Here is a 17,500-nt window from a genome sequence, read left to right on the forward strand (position 1 = left end):
ATTTACGAGAGAGAGAGTTGTTTTTACATACGTAAATGTAAATTTTAAACAAAAAAAAAAGCCCCATTTCATATAAAATAGATTACAAATATTTTACTTTATCATATTACAGTAGTCTGTATATTATACTGTAAAGTTCAGTACAGTATGTTGTTGTTATAGTCGTGGCGATGAAATTCTCACGAAACAAAAACACGCCATTTGATTACAACAGCTGATTCATTCTCTCTCTCTCTCTCTCTCTCTCTCTCTCTCTCTCTCTCTCTCTCTCTCTCTCTCTCTCTCTCTCTCTCTCTCTCTCTCTCTTCGTGTTATACAATACTTACATTTAGATGAAGAAACTAAAATTAGTTTTCTTAGTGTCAATTAAATACGAAACGAAAAAATTATGCCGAGTCTACATCCATTTCAATCATAGCTAAAAATACGGCATCCGATTTCATCAGCAAACCACTATTTTTTGGGAAACATCATCTTATTCTAGAAAATTGCTACTCTTTAAATAGTTAATTGCACATTAAGAAAGCGTGTACTTTTGTTTTTAAATTTCGGTTTTATTTTAAAAATCGAGTATTGTTGACTTCTTTTTGTTTTACTTTTGGCTGTGATTAGATCAGCTGACATCTAGCTGCCGCTCGAGAGTGTACGAATACACTAACAAAGTACTGTATCGTTTATACAATTTCTTAACTTATTCAAACCGTCTACAGTATACAGTTGATATTACATAAGCACCAATGTGTTATAACCTATCAAATTTTTTTGTTTATTACATTTAAACCCCCCCCCCTCTCTCTCTCTCTCTCTCTCTCTCTCTCTCTCTCTCTCTCTCTCTCTCTCTCTCTCTCTCTCTCTCTGTGGGCTACTTTTCACTACCTCCCATTCCTTACCTCTCTCTATCTCTCTAACAAATGATATCTTTGTTGCTCCTCAAAATTTCATTTATATTGAAAATCAATCATGATTCAATTTTCCTTACCTTCTCCAATCTCGCACCATCGGTCACATCGCGGTATTTTCGAAATTTCCGGAAAATCTGCGATATATGTATATACATGGGTTATGAAAAAAATCCGCGAAGTGGTGAATCCGCGATGGTCGAACCGCGAAGTAGCGAGGGCTCACTGTAATAACATAGCTATACATCAATCGTAAAACAAACGAGGGAGCGAACATGAGACAGGAGAAATCAAGCCTGACGGTGCTGGGAGTAGGCAGGGCTACCAACATAACATAGGGTCAGTGAAGTGCTAACAAAATGAAAACTAATATGTAATATCTGACTCATTAAAGCCCCTCGAGCTAATGCAAGCAAACGAATGACGTTAAAATGATAAGCAAGTCCGTGGCGTGCGAACGTAAATAATCCAAGTAATAATATGTGAAATAGAACGCCGAAGGCGATCAGGCATGCCAACCTACCGAAAATACGCACACGTATATGTAATAACTGTTATCATAAAAACCAGGCAATATAAAATCAATACGGTGTGTGAACCGTGGATATCCGTAAGGTTCATAATGAGAAACAATAAGTATGGAGGACTTATTGAAAATCGCTAGGAACGAACGAGAGAGAGAGAGGAGGGAGCCGAGCACCATGAAAGACCCACGTGGAGTCGTGAAAAATAAAACTTATAATATAAGCAAAAATGGGCAGGCCCCTTCCAAAATCTCAAAACTCATAGATCTGGTACTTAACTTAGATGGAGTGACATTGGAGTCCGACATCGTGAGGTAAATCCAGAAAAAACCAGCGAAATTCACACACTAAGGCAAAATAAGGATTAAATAGTGGTGCTATGAAAAGGAGTGATGTCACTGGCGTGGGATTGCTAGTAGTAGTAGGATGTTGAACGGCACCTCGCTGTTTGGGGATTTTGACAGGAGATGTCTAAATGGTGCGAGGCCTCTGGTTGTGAATTATCACGCCCCAGTATTATATCGACACCTTATATAGGTGAGCGAGCTGGGTTCAACCTGGCATCCCTATGCAATTTTTTCTCTGGTAATATATAGCAGTTATATACCTTAGAAATTGTGCTAAAGGAGCATTTCACTGGGCGGCACGGGTCGGAGCCTAGAAAGACTTACGTTAGCCTGTTCAACATAGAAACATTTGCTGTAACTTTGAACTATTGAAGTTCTACCGATTCAAATACCCAATAAGGAAGATCATTACACAACTTGGTCACAGCTGGAATAAAACTTCTAGAATACTGTTTAGTATTGAGCCTCATGATGGAGAAGGCCTGACAATTAGAATTAACTGCATGCCTAGTATTACGAAGCGAATGGAACTGTCCGGGAAGATCTGAATGTAAGGGATGATCAGAATTATGAAAAATCCTATGCAACATGCATAACAAACTACAGTAATTGAACGACGTAGCAAGAAATTAATATCTAGATCAAGAATAAGAAATTTGATAAACCGCAAGTTCCTGTCCAAAAAATTAAGATGAGAATCAGCTTCTGAAGACTAAGACAGGAGAACAATACTAGAAACAAGGTACAATGAAAGAATTAAAAAACTTCTTCAGAATAGATTAATCACCATAAATCTTGAAGGACTTTCTCAATACTGTAATCCTATTTTATGTACAATTGAAGAAGACACAAACCTAACGTGTATCTGAAAAGAAAATTTGCTGTCGAGAATCACACCTAAAATTTTAAAAGTCGTACAGAGTTAATCCCGAAACAACAGGGTTTTTCAAACAATGACCAGTCCTCTGGTGGTCTTCACAACTAACTGCCCTGCACAGAGCCACAAGAAGTTTCCTTAACTCGATTGCGCAGATTCCGTACTGAGGATGATTTAATAATATACAAGAAATGTAGAGCACAGTACCGTCGTGCCATGAAAGAAGTAAGGCGCCAATCATGGGTGTCCTTTGTTTCCTCCATAAGCAGTAGAACAGCACCATCTTCTTTAAGGAGGAAAGTAAAAAATATAGCAGGCAGATTCACCACCAATCTACCTCCAATGTTGAAGGTAAATGGTCAGTATGTGACTGAAGCAAATGAGGTTAGCAATGCCCGGGCTCATCATTTCTCAAATGTATCATGCAAGTAGGAAGCACCTCCTGGTCATCATTATAGGAGCATTGAAGATAAGAAAATTTTAAATTTTGCAACAGGAAGGGAAGATTCATACATTTCTCCTGTTACTGAAAGAGAATTTGATTCTGCACTTGCTATGTGTAACATTAAAGCCCCCGGATCCGATGGAATTCCATATGCAATGATATAACATGTATTTATTTTAAGCATTGTGGATAAGATATGGCAAAATCATAGTTATCCTAGTGTTTGGGAACTAGACATCATTTTAGCCCTTTTAAAGCCCGGTAAGGATAAGTTTTTAGCAGCAAACTATCAACCAATTGCATTGACATCTTGTTTATGTAAGATTATGAAGATGGTCAATGCAAGACTGATGTGGTACCTGGAAAAGAAGGGTATTTTATCAACTATCCAGTGTGGATTTAGAAAAATGCACTCAACGACTAAAGTGTTGATACTACTTAAGTCCTTAATTTGTGATGCCTTTGCTTGCAAACAGCACCATGTAACAGTCTTTTTCTGACCTTGAAAAGGCTTACGATACTACATGGAGATATGGTATACTTAAAATCATTCATAATTTGCGATTACGAGGAGAGTTACCATTGTCCATTCAATAATTTATTTCACATAGAGTTTTTCAAGTGTGAGTGGGGGAAGCTCTATCAGAGATGAAATGTCAGGAAGAAGTTCCCCAGGGTAGTTTGCTAAGTTCAACTCCTATTTGTACTATCAATTTATTAGATATCCTCAGTCATTCCTCAAGATATTCTCCAACTATTTGTGGATGATCTCTCCATACCATTTGCTGGAACTAAAATGGCAATAGTTAAGAGAAAACTACAACTCTTAATTGACAAAATTATCCATTGGGCCGATGTGAATGGATTTAAGTTTTTGATAAGTAAAACTATTGGTGTCCATTCTGTCGTATTCGGGAAGTACATACAGACCCGGATATACAGTATACATCAAAGGTCAACGGATCCTATGTTTAAGTTTCTAGGGTTGATATTTGATTGTAGACTTACATGGGTCCCTCACTTGAAAGCCTTAAAAGTTAAATGCCTTGAGGCTCTGAAGTTGTGAAATATACTCCACAGCCACTCCAAGTTGATTAAAATTTTTAGATTCTATACACCATGCTGGTATCAGATTGTCCACAGGAGCATTTAGAATTTTGCTGATAGTTACCTTTAGACCTTTACTGGATGTCTTCTATTGTTCGGTATTGGTTTAGGTTGCAAAGGCTCCCTGAATCTTTAGATTGTCAGACTACAAATCTTGTCAAACATTAAAGATATTTTGAGTTGCATCCAAAATCTCCTCAACTATATGGTTTTTGGGTAAAAACATTATTAGACAGTCTAGATATTGGTAGAAGCAAAGTGCTCCCTTGTAGGATATCATCAACCCCTCCATGGAAATTACTGGATATATACCTGGAAATTGAAGTTTTTAATGCTTACCTAAATAGCATACTCATGAATTAACAACAACAACTCATCACCAATGTCATCATTGTGATAACGTTAGTGCGAGTTTACACTTTTTCTGTTATTTTTCACTGATCACCTCTTCCTAGAAAAGATAGATTGCCCTGACCTAATTGTTTGACATTATTATTATTATTATTATTATTAGCAGCAGCAGCTAAGCTACAACCCTAGCTGGAAAAAAAGATGATATAAGCCCAAGGGCTCCAATAGTGAGGGAAGGAAATAAGTAAATGAATAAATATGAGAAAATATTAACAATAATATATTTTAAAACTAATAAAATCAAAACAGATATGTAATATATAAAATATAAAGAGACTTGTCTCAGCCTGTTCTCATTAAAAAAACTTTTGCTGTAGCTTTGAACCATTGAAGTTCTACTGATTCAACCCTCTTAATGAGAGAATGTCTTGAAATGAAATCATTGAGCTTCAGTAAGGCATATCATTCCCGTGCTGAAACTATGTGATGGGCAAGAGGGCTCTCAAACTTGGGGAAATTGCTCCCCCAGTTCGAATCTAAATTTATCTCTTCCATCTTTTTTCATCTCTCAATATTACTTCGACCTTCTCCTAATTTTATAAACTTTCTTTCGTGTTGCTTTCCAAACTCTATGAGAAAAATTTCCCTTATGTAAGTATATATTATGTACATATACAGTGGAACCTCTATATACGATTGCCTTTACATACGATTGTTCCAATATCCAAAGTAAAATTCTATCTAATTTTCATCTCGATACCCAAAGTCATGCTCCAACATTCGACGTAGACCATACGCGCAGAATTTTCGCGAAGATTCAGCCAAATTGGACTTGCTAGCAAATAAATACCATAGTAAAAAACAATAATAAATAATGATAATAATATTGGTCATAAAATGTAAGTGATATAACCTAGATGACAGAGTACCAGAAGGGCAATATTAACTTGAAAAACTACCGAATCAAGCAAAACCAAAATGGCTGCCGATACCGAGGACGGCCAAGCCTCTTCCAAAATTGAAATTAACATTACTGGAACGAGAACAAATGCCCGGTACTGAAAAAACTGTCAAAACAAACTATGGTACTTAACATTGGTAAAGGTGAAGTAGCAACGTCAGTCATGTTGAATTAACGACAATCACTTGCGAAACACACCTAACAAAATAAATAACGACTTGGCGGGCAAGTCCAAAACAGAAGGATGACCTGGAGAGCGCGAGTAGTAGGTGTCGGTGGGGTAGTCCAACTGTATTTTCTAGGGCCTGTCACGGCCCTCCCCTTTGATGAAGGGATTATCTAAATGGAAGACAGCCTGTGAATAGTGGTTTAAACACGCCCTTGTTAAATACACGACACCAACAAGGTGTTCGCGCGAGGGTTGTAACCTCTGCATTCCATGCTTTTATCTTTCTCTAGTATATTTGGAAGATTTATATTAGAAAAGTGTAAAGAAGGACCCTTTTCACCGGGCGTCACAGGTCTCTCCCCAGAAATAGATTTTTCCTTCGTCAAAATCCCTTTTCTCACGTTTCATTTTTTATTTTACGTTTAATCATGGGTCCTAAGACGCTTAGTTTCGGTACAGGTATTAGTAATGGTGAGAAAAGGAAGAAGGCAATACTTTTATTTGAATTGAAGCAAGAAATTATAGAAAAACATGAGCGCAGTGTGCGTTTGAGTGATCTGACTAAACAATATGGCTGGAATATGTCTACGATCTTTACGATTATTAAGCAGAAGGCACTACGATCTCGACGATCATCAAGCAGAAGGCAGCCCTTAAAGCAGTCAAACCATCAAAGGGGATCACCATTATTGGAAAACATCACAGCCCTACCCTGGAAGAGATGGAACACCTTTTGTTGATATGGATAAAGGACAAAGAGATTTTTGGCGATATGATCACTGAAACAATTATTTGTGAGAAGGCCAGCGCTATCTATTTTGACTTGAAGGCGGCAGGCTCTGGGGGTGACGTGGGGAAGAGTTCAACCGATCTTACGACGGAGGAATTCAAGGCGTCTCGCAGTGGTTCGAGAAATTTAAGAGACGGACTGGGATTTATTCAGTTGTTCAGCACGGAGAAGCTTCAAGTTCGGACACCAAGGCTGCTAACGATTTTGTTATGAAGTTCGAAAAGATTGTGGAGGATGAAGGCTACGTAGAGCAGCAAGTTTTCAATTGTAATGAAACCGGTCTGTTTTGGAAAAAGAGGCCTAGTTGAACATACATCACCGCCGATGAGAGGAAAGTGCCTGGACATAAGCCTATGTAGGATCGGTTGACTCTTGCCCTATGTGCTAATGCCAGCGGGGACTGTAAAATAGAGCCGTTATTGGTTTATCATTCCGAAAACCCTAGGGCATTTAAGGCACATAGTCAATAAGGACATGCTGCATGTTTTCTGGGGTGCTAATTCTAAGGCTTGGGTTACTAGGCATTTCTTTGTTGAATGGGTAAACCAAGTTTTCGGCTCTGTTGTCAAGAATTACCTTCAGGAGAGGAATTTGCCTTTAAAATGCTTGCTTTGCTAATACTCCCGCTCACCCTCCAGGACTCGAAGATATCATCATCGACCAGTTCAAGTTTATCAGAGTGCTGTATCTTCCACCGAACACCACCCCTATCCTTTAGCCCATGGAGCAGCAAGTCATCTCTAATTTTAAGAAGCTTTACACCAAGCACTTATTTAAGCAGTGCTTTAATGTTACGCAAAGCACCAATTTAACTTTGCGTGAATTTTGGAGGAGCCATTTCATTATCGTGCACTGCTTGAAGATCATAGATCAGGCTTGGGAGGGAGTAACTTGACGGACACTGAATTCAGCTTGGAAGAAGCTTTGGCCTGATGCTGTTTCTCCCAGAGATTTTGAAGGTTTTGGCCCCGAGCGTGAACCTGTGCTTGCCGTAGCCGAAGACGTAGAAGAGATTGTATCCCTTGGCAAGTCCATGGGTCTGGAGGTCGATGAAGATGACATCACCGAACTCGTCGAGGAGCATCATGAAGAGCTCAGCACCGAGGAACTCGAGGAGCTGCATGCCATGCAGAATGATGAGTTCCAAGCACAGTTGAGTGAGTCGGAGGACATCGAGAAGGTAGAGCACATCTTAAGTTCGGCTGAAATAAAAGAGATGTTAGCACATCATCAACACGTGGTTGATTTCATTGATAAGTATCACCCACAGAAACTTCAGGTTTGTCGTGTAGTTTTGCAATTCAATGATGTCTGCTTAACCCTTTTCAGAAAAATTCTGAAAAGCCGTACCAAGCAACTTTCTCTCGATAGTTTCTTTAAAAAATCTATGAAGCGGTCTAGTGATCGTGATGAAGAGAAAGAAAGTGAAGCAAAGAAAATTAAGATTGAATTGAGTGAAAGTGATGAAAATTAAAAATCAAAAAGAAAAAAAAATGTAAAAAATATAAAATGTAAAAATTAGAAAAAAATAAATAAGCCAAGTTAGGTTAAAGTTTATGTAGTGTAAGTTAGAGTAATTTACGGTACGTTATCACAGTCACCATCTCTACCTCCTCGCCGACCGTCCGTCTCCTCCTGCGTAGCAAAGCCTACACCAGTGTTGGCCTGTCTCTAAGGTAAAAGGGACAATGAAAACCCCCTTTTTATTTCTTATTTCTTTTACATCTCTCTTATATAATGCAATTGTATTATTGTTATGTGTAATTATGTGTAGTTATTTATTAAGGAGTTACTATAGGTTTTTGGGTTGTAGAACGAATTATACAAATTACAGTGTATTCTTATGGGAATATTGGCTCCAACATACGATCGTTTTAACATACCAAGCAGGTCCCGGAACGAATTAAGATCGTATGTAGAGGTTCCACTGTATATATTTATTTAATTTTTCTTCTCTTTTGGCTTGGATGTTTCTTCATCCATTATAGCTGCTGGTGTGGATGTTTATACATACGTTACTGCTGCCTGCTTCGATGAATGGGAGGAGGTGTCGCAGTTGGGAGGTATTTGCATTTAAAGCTATATGTGAGAGTATTGGATGATCTCAGTGATCTCGAAGATGGTTTGGACCTTTTTGGCGGAACTATTCTCAAGTGTTGGGTCTTCGGAATCCAGGGGAATCCAATGCTTGGGGTAGGACTCTGGCTTTTGGCCGGAAGCCCATCATTACAGATATGGGGAGGATGATTCCATAGTTAATTGGTCTCAGTCCTTACAGGCGGGTTCAGCTTACACCTATGCCTCTATATCTGTTTTGATGTTATCCTTCGTGTAGGGTATGGAGTGGACCATCTGGGAAGTATACTCTCATTGTGCCGATAGTGGAGAGTGCAAATTTCCTTATTGACGTGTGATGGCCTAATATTCTCAGGCAGGTACATCAAACTAACCCTTTTCTCTCTCTCTCTGAACCTCGTCTAATGGATTTTTTAAGCAACGAACCCCCATCCCCTGGATACGCTGACTCTCCCCTGGCACTGTTGACCTCTGCTAATTCAATCAAGGAAAATTCTGTTGACGACATGGGAACAGGAAAAGGACCCCTCTACTAATGTTTTAAAACCAATTAAGACGGGTAAGAAAAGGAAACTTTGAATCCATCATGTTACCCAAATTCCAATAAATACTGGTTATGATATGATATATAAAGCATTTAGATGCTATGGAGTGATGAAAAAAATGAGAATGAAACCTGAAAATGAAAAATGGCATTCATGGATATCTTATAATAATCATGAAGAAGCATTTAATGCAATATGTAATATCAATAATATCAAAATTAGTAACTTAAATGTCATGGGTGCCCTATGTGATAAGATACCAAACAATTTAGATGTATATAGACCGGCTGACTGGTTTGAGAAAGAGCTTGATATAACTATGCTCCCCCAGAGAAAGCCAAAACCACCATTGCTGGGTGCATGCTGGAAGCATGTCATTAGTCCTTTTCCCCATGTCAGGATCACGAACGCTTTATTTTAAACCATCAAGCTTTAGGTGTAGCTGCCTCCAGTATTTCGGAAAACCCCTAAGATCTAGAGGTTTGTTCGAAGGAGACAGCTGAGGCTATGGCTTGTACAAAGGACATTTGCCTCAAGGTTTTCCAACCCAATTAGTGTGTTTTATGGAGTGGTGTAGAGCTAAAGCCGGCTCTTCATTTGGTAACTCTAACACAAGTGGCCTATTTCTTCTTAGACCTTAGAAGAAAACACATTTTTTTCTCCTCGATCATCAAAGGGTACAGGAGTATGCGGGCAGCTGTCTTCAGACGCAGAAGATTGGATCTATCAAATAGAGACCTTATAGATCTTCTCAGATCATTTGAGATGATTTGGAGCCGTCAGCAAGATGCGCCAGCCTGAAATTTAGGGTTCGTTTCTGGAGTTTTGCGGTAGTGACAGATCCGAGCCTTTACACTTGGTTTCTATTTAAGGCCTAACTTTGGAGACTTTCTGAGTAAGTCTACCATAGTTGAGAGTCAGTGAAGTTCACTCTTTTAGCAAGAACATGGACTTCACAATGTTTAAGCCATAGGTACTGTACCTTGCAACCTGGATTCTTGGTCATTAACAAACATCCTTCTCATCCATAGCCTAAATCGTTCGGGATCACTATCCTCTCAAATTTGGTTTGTGATGGGCTGAGAAGAGTTTTTTGCCCGATTAAAATGATGAAGTTTTATCGGGACAGGAACAAAGAAGTTAAGAGTCTATTCATGACTCTTGGGTGCAAGGTCAAGAAGCCTGCGCTATCTATGTCTAAAACACTCTATCATCTCGTATAGACTTTAATTACAAAGGTTCTTTCACACAGTTGGGTGACAGATCATAAGATGTCGAAAGAGTAAAGACTCACGAAGTTAGAGCTGTAGAAACTTCTGTAACTTTTAAACTAAACTGTTCTCTGCAAAGCATCGCGTATACAGCCTTGTGAAGGGGTAATCCTGTATTCGCCTTGCATTATTTTTACCGTATCCAGTCTCTTTATGAAGACGTCTACGTTTTGGGATCACTCGTAACAACGAGTGCGGTAGTAGGTGAAACATCCTCCACTTCATTTCCCTAAATTCCTAGTACCCCTGTTCTCTTAGAACTGTTATATATATTTTTTTTTTTTATGATTGTACGTGAAGATATGTCGGCAATCTTCCGCAATCTTTGACCTAGTCAGGTGGTCATTTTGTTCCTAGAGAGTGCCCGGAACAAGAGTATTAGTTGAGGTCCTGTCATGTTATAGGTGGTTGTACCGTTTGACAGCTCCTAGAGGTCATCAGCCCCGAGTGGATCACTGGATCTCCTAAGGATAGCAGACAAAATGAGGCAGGGCATTACTGTCAGCTTCCTTATCAGGTGAGAACCGCTCAAGTTGTTTATGTAACTCTTAAGTGAATTTCCAATTATGCAGCTGTCTCTGACCCGCCATCAATGGGTGTCAATCAGCCATTATATAACCAGCGGGTAAGTTTTATATTTAAAAATTATATTTTCATAATAAAATAAATTTTTGAATATACTTACCCGTTGGTTATATAAGTTTTAGACCCACCCTCCTCCCCTCTAGAGACCATGGGGCATGGAAAATCTGAATTGGTTGAGTATAGTTCTACCTGTAGTACCGCGAGGGCACTGGGGTACACCTGGCATATCTGCGCTAAGCCGCGCGAGATTTTGAATTTCCTGCCGAGGCGTCAGAGACTTTAGCCATTATATAACCAGCGGGTAAGTATATTCAAAAATTTATTTTATTATGAAAATATCATTTTACTGAAAGAGAATTTGATTCCGCACTTGCTAATGGCAACGATACAGCCCTTGGACCCTATGGAATTCTATATACAATGATTAAACATGTACATTCTAATACAAATTTATTTAAGCATTATTAATAGAATATGGCATGATCATAGTTATCTAAGTGTTTGGGAACTAGCCAATATTTCAGCCTTTTTAAAACCCGGTAAGGACAAGTTTTTTTGCAGTGAACTATCGACCAAATCCATTGACATCTTGTTTATGTAAAATCATGGAGAAGATGGTCAATGCAAGACTGATGTGGTACCTTGAAAAGAAGGGTATTTTATCACCCATTCAATGTGGATTCAGAAAAATGCTCAACGACGTGTGTTGATACGACTTGAGTCTTCTATTTGTGAAGCCTTTGCTTTCATACAGCACCATGTGACAGTCTTATTTTACCTTGAAAAGGCATATGATACTACTTGGAGATATGGTATAATTAAAACCATTTTGAATGAGTTACATAATAAAATAATATCCCATGAAATATTACCACAATGAAATTATATGCCACTAACAATTAAGAAAAAAAATCTGAATAACAAGGAATGCAACGTGTTCTTACCAATACCCTACACAGGAATTATGCCTCACTGGAAATTAACACGTGTTTAGCCTGCCACGTTTTCTCCTAAAATTTAGTAAATTTCACTTCACTTATTTTTAACCCAAAATTAAACATTCACTCCCTGCACAATATATTCGATACTTGTTAATCACTGCGATAATAAACAAAAGGTAAACTCGCCACAGAGTGGAGCCTCTGCCGTTTTTGGGGACAGCCCTTTGACCGGCCGGAAATCGAGTAAAAAAAGTCCGAAATCGGCTCTTTTTTTTACGGGAATGATTTGGTAAATAATGTAGATTGACGGGACAGTATTAAATTGTAAAACCGAATGTTTCTTGAAATCGAGTAAAAAAAAGTCCGAAATCGGCTCTTTTTTTTTACGGGAATGATTACATGACGTGTCCTTAAAAAGTACAAACTTAACGAAGGGGTAAATATGTAGATTGACGGGACAGTATTAAATTGTAAAACCGAACGTTTCTTAGACTGGGATGACACGAGCTCTATCTATCGGGAAAGTTGGAAACTAAGTAGGAAAATCTGCTCTTTTTCGCGGGAATGATCACGGAATGAAATATTAAATTCACTAGTTTTGTAAATGCTTGTCCCAACAATCTACATACTAGGACCCCTCTGGTCATGTATGTCGGAAATGGACAACTAACCCAAAATTCCCCTCTTAACCTGACTTACAAGCCATGTCCTTACCTTCATCGTGAACTAAACGGGGGGGCTGAGGTCCCCCTGCGACCCCCCAAACACTGTTGCTAACATACAAACCCCACAAACCAAACCTAACCAATCCTAGTAGTTCCCAGGTCACTACCCCTACCCGGGGGCAAGCCCCCGGACCCCCTTCGTAAGTCTCTCTCCTACACAAAAAAAGCTTTGGGCAGCACTCAAAATTATATCTTATCCACATGATCATATTATAGGTTACTCAGGCTTACCTTAAATTTCGTAGTCGCTAAAACCAAAATCCTCCGGTTCTTGGTCCTTCAACCTCTTCTGGGGTGGAGGATTAGGAGGAGGACTTGAACTTTTGCGACTAGTGGAAGGTCGGGCGTCGTTAGCTGAAGAACGGCTGCTGGATGGACGAACGTTACTTGGCCGAACGTTAGTAGCGTTAGAGGGAGGAGATTCAGGAATCGGCAAGAAGAGAGGACTGGCTTTGAGCGGGTACACGCGCTTGATGAGCTGTAAAAATGCCCTGAACGGACATACGGACTTCTCTATATATCGCTTCCTGATACAGTACTCCGCGAAATAGCTTTCATACAACGATTTCTGGGTACCGAATCTTGGTAGCAAGCTCCTTTTGAGAACCCGCCATTGCGATTCTATAGTGTTCGTATGTACGGTCGGGTCATTAGGATCAACGAAGTTAACACTGTGGTTTACAGTAAAATGTTTAAAATCATGGTCTGCCATATCCTTTCCAGCAATCGGAAATGATAGTGGTCCCGGGAAGAACGTGCTCTTTGAGCGCCGAGATCAACGTTTCCGCGTTACGTTTCTCAACCACTCTGAAAAAGGTCTCGCGTGTTTCCCGGTCAATGCCCCCAAAGACCCAGGTTCCTTCGACTTTATGCCCGATGTTATACTTCCTCTTGCCGAACTTGCTCTCGTCCACTTCCACAATGTGCCCTGGTCCACCAATTTTCTTATTGTCCAAAATCAACACTTGTTCACACACTTCTCGGCAAAAGTTGTACCAGTCAACGAGAGTGTGAGAACCAAGCTGTTCGTTCTTCAATTCAACACAGTATTGAGGCCAACGATGAACCCAACAACACGTGAGGAGAATGATATCACGTTCTTCGAGGTGTGAGCCCTCAAAGAATGATTTATGCCGCATTGTGAACTTTCGGCGACACTTGCGGTTCCTACACCTCCAGAAATAATTGGATTGCCCATTGCGCACATTGCAGCCATCACGCATGAGGGCCACATCACCTTTTTTACACTTTTTACATGTACCTCTAAAATCCCCTAAGAGGCCTTCTCGAAATAAATAGTGAAAGAATTTGGGGGTAACACGAGTGAAATCACGTAGATGTATATATCTGAGAGTCTTAATTGCATCAATCTGATCAATACGGGAGATAAACTCGAAAACATCACTCAAAGAGAAACTATACGGAACAGGTCTATCCATCACGGCGGTTAGAGTTGGAAAGGGTCGGCTGTAGGTCAATCTCGGGTCATGTGGGGAGGGGATTAAAAATTTGAAATCACACGGCCCACGAAAGGGTTAGTTCGGTTGCTTTGTTTGACACTGGCTTTATCTGACGAAATATCTTAACTAGATGTTGGATAACCTAACCTTTGTTTGTATATAAAACAAAATAGTATTCGGCATAATTTTTGGACGATTTCGAACGAAATAACAATCTTAACAAGAGATTAAAATGAAAATTGTTGGAATTAGCGAAAACATACGTACGAACATCGAAAACTGTTCATGCTTGCGCGACCAGCTGATATGCGAATCGAGCGCCGCCAAACGGGTGTTATTATAATCAGGCAGGAAACAATAATTGCGGGAAGTTTTACGACCGAGTAAGTTGGCCGTGGCTTCAGCGTACGACGCATTGTAACGGCCTTTTTCTAACATAACATTTCATGATAAATATCCCAGCAGTATCAAATGTCACTATACATGACGGGTCCTTAAAAACTACATACTTAACTAAGGGGTAAATATGTAGATTGACGGGACAGTATTAAATTGTAAAACCGAACGTTTCTTAGACTGGGATGACACGGGCTCTATCTATCGGGAAAGTTGGAAACTAAGCAGGAGCTACCCGTGACTTGCGTACGGACCATGCTGAACTTAGAAAATATTGCCGTGGTAAAGGTAAATTGTGCTACAGTGGTACCTCTACATACGAATTTAATTCGTTCCACAACCTACTTCGGATGTAGAAAATGTTCGGATGTAGAAACAAATTTTCCCATAAGAATACATGGTAATTCATTTAATTCGTTCCTCAGCCTAAAAACCCATAATAAATCCTTAATAAATGACTACACATAATTACACTTAACAATAACATAACTGCATAATATGAAAGAAGCATGTAAAAAAGATAATTATAAAGTAATAATGAATAAAAAATGTGTTTTATTGCCACTTTACCTTAGAGACAGGCCAACGCAGGTGTAGGATTTGCTACGCCAGGAGACAGACGATCGGCGAGAAGGTAGACATGGTGTTAACATGTTCTTTAAATAAATACTCTCTCTCTCTCTCTCTCTCTCTCTCTCTCTCTCTCTCTCTCTCTCTCTCTCTCTCTCTCTCTCTCTCTCTCTCTCTCTTTTTTGTTCTTCACTGTTAGTGTTAGAGACGTCTATTATTTTTTTTTCTGAGAGAGAGAGAGAGAGAGAGAGAGAGAGAGAGAGAGAGAGAGAGAGAGAGAGAGAGAGAGAGATTAAATAAAAATGTGTTGTGTACATATGATTTTTAACAGCGTTAACGAGTTGAAAGACTGTTAAATGTAACTAAAAAAACAATATCAGCGAATCTTTATTCCTTTATTAACTAAAATAAATATTGATACAAACACACTTGTGTGCGTATGCGCAAACACTCACACACGCACGAGGAGACACGATCGGCGAGGAGGTAGAGATGGTGACTGCGATAACATACCGTAACTTACACTACGGAAATTTAAATCTAACTTAGCTTATTTATTTTTTCTTTTAATTTTTATATTTCATATTTTTTACATTTTTTTTCTTTTGATTTTTTTATTTTCATCACTTTCAGTGACGAGTTACGGTATGTTATCACAGTCACCATCTCTACCTCCACCCCGACCGTCTCTCTTATTGCGTAGCAATTCTTGCACCTGTGTGTGTGTGTGTTTGTGCATACGCACACGAGTGTGTTTGTATCAATATTTGTTTTAGTTAATAAAGGAATTCAGATTAGCTGTTATTACTTTCTTAGTTTCATTTAATTGTTTTTCAACTCGTTGACGCTGTTAAAAATCATATGTACTCTAAACACATTTTTGTTTAATCTCTCTCTCTCTCTCTCTCTCTCTCTCTCTCTCTCTCTCTCTCTCTCTCTCGGAAAAAAAAAATAATAGACGTAGGCGTATCTAACACTATAACAGCGAAAAACGAGAGAGAGAGAGAGAGAGAGAGAGAGAGAGAGAGAGAGAGAGAGATTTTATTTAAAGAACATGTTAATGCTATGTTTAGAGAGAAACAGAAAAAGAGAGAAGTCTTATTTAAAAGAGCTTGTTAATGCTATCTTGGTTTTCTTAGCTTCACTTTTTCCTTTCTTTCTGTTCATCATGCTGGCCCTTCTCACAAATGATCGTTGCCAACAATCTCTTTGTCCTTTATCCCTATCAACAAAAGGCGTTCTATCTCTTCCAGGGTATTTCTACGATGTCTTGTAATAATGGTGATCCCCTTCGATGGTTATTTGCTTTAATGGCGGCCTTCAGCTTGATGATCCTCGAGATCATAGGCCTATTCCGGCCATATTGTTTAGCCATAGAGTATCACTCACATGCACACTACTCTCATGTTTTTCTATAATTTCTTGCTTCAATTCTAATGAAAGAATTGCCTTCTTCCTGTACTGAAACTTAGCTTCTTAGGCACCATGATTATAGGTAAAATCAAAAAGGAAATGTGAGAAAAGGAAGAAAATAAGCACTGTTAATAACAGACCAAACAGAGGACAACCACACTATACACACAAGAATAGAGAACTGAGCACTCGATGCTCAATGGCGTAATGTTTACTTCGTGTGTCGAAATAAAATTCGGGTGTAGAGTCAAAAATTTGCTCGAATTTTACTTCGGATGTTGGAAAATTCGGATGTAGATACGTTCGGATGTAGAGGTTCCACTGTATTATTCAAAACGATAAAATAACATCATATTATGGTATGTTAGAAAATTGTAAAGAACATCAACCCCATAATGAAATACGATTCGGCTAGTAATAAGAAAGATATCCCTGTCCCCAAAAACGACAGACACCCCCCTTTGGCTATCCTGCTGAACAATGGAACTGAAGCCTACCACTTGGTTCTTAAAAACAAAAAGTTTCGCCCACAAATAAACAAGATTTTAAAAATAAAAATAAAATGCTTTTGCCGTTTTCTTCCACGTTTCCAACTCCAGTGATAAAAGAATTTACTTTAAAAGGAAATTTAGATTCGTCTCGTCACTAAAGACAGAAAAGGGGAAATTTTACTTTAATAAAAATGATTTGAAATTACTGTTTTAGCGAATCCTGGCAAGGTCGCCAATTTTGTTATGCGCCCGTTCTTGTGAGTCCGGCCTTGCTTAAGGAACTCTGGGCGTTAACAAAAAAAAGAACAGTGGAAAGATTGCCAGTCGGCAATAAGACAAGGAATACCAACAAAATAGATTTGTTTACAATAATATCTAAATAATAATTAGTAAAAAAGGGGAGCACAACAGATAATTTCTTTATATTGTAAGTAAACCAGGAGGTACTTCACTGGGAGTTGGGTTCACGTGGAGTGGTAGGCTGTGGAAGGGTTTAGCACTGCAACCTCATTACCTGGAAAGGAAAATGAATTAAATTATTAACCTCTCGCTCACTT

At 38.9% G+C, this 17,500-nt stretch overlaps 1 protein-coding gene and 1 pseudogene across 1 annotated transcript in view; one reads left to right on the forward strand and one right to left on the reverse strand.

Annotated features, from left to right (window-relative positions):
- DCTN2-p50 (dynactin subunit 2) overlaps positions 1–17,500 on the forward strand; it is a gene marked incomplete at its 3' end in the record, with an annotated part of 215,004 nt that overhangs the window by 22,490 nt on the left and 175,014 nt on the right. The window lies entirely within an intron of this gene.
- LOC137635768 (uncharacterized) lies at positions 12,656–14,052 on the reverse strand (annotated as a pseudogene).

Source organism: Palaemon carinicauda, unplaced genomic scaffold, assembly GCF_036898095.1.
Source record: "Palaemon carinicauda isolate YSFRI2023 unplaced genomic scaffold, ASM3689809v2 scaffold170, whole genome shotgun sequence".
In the NCBI taxonomy this organism is placed as follows: Eukaryota; Metazoa; Arthropoda; class Malacostraca; order Decapoda; family Palaemonidae; genus Palaemon; species Palaemon carinicauda.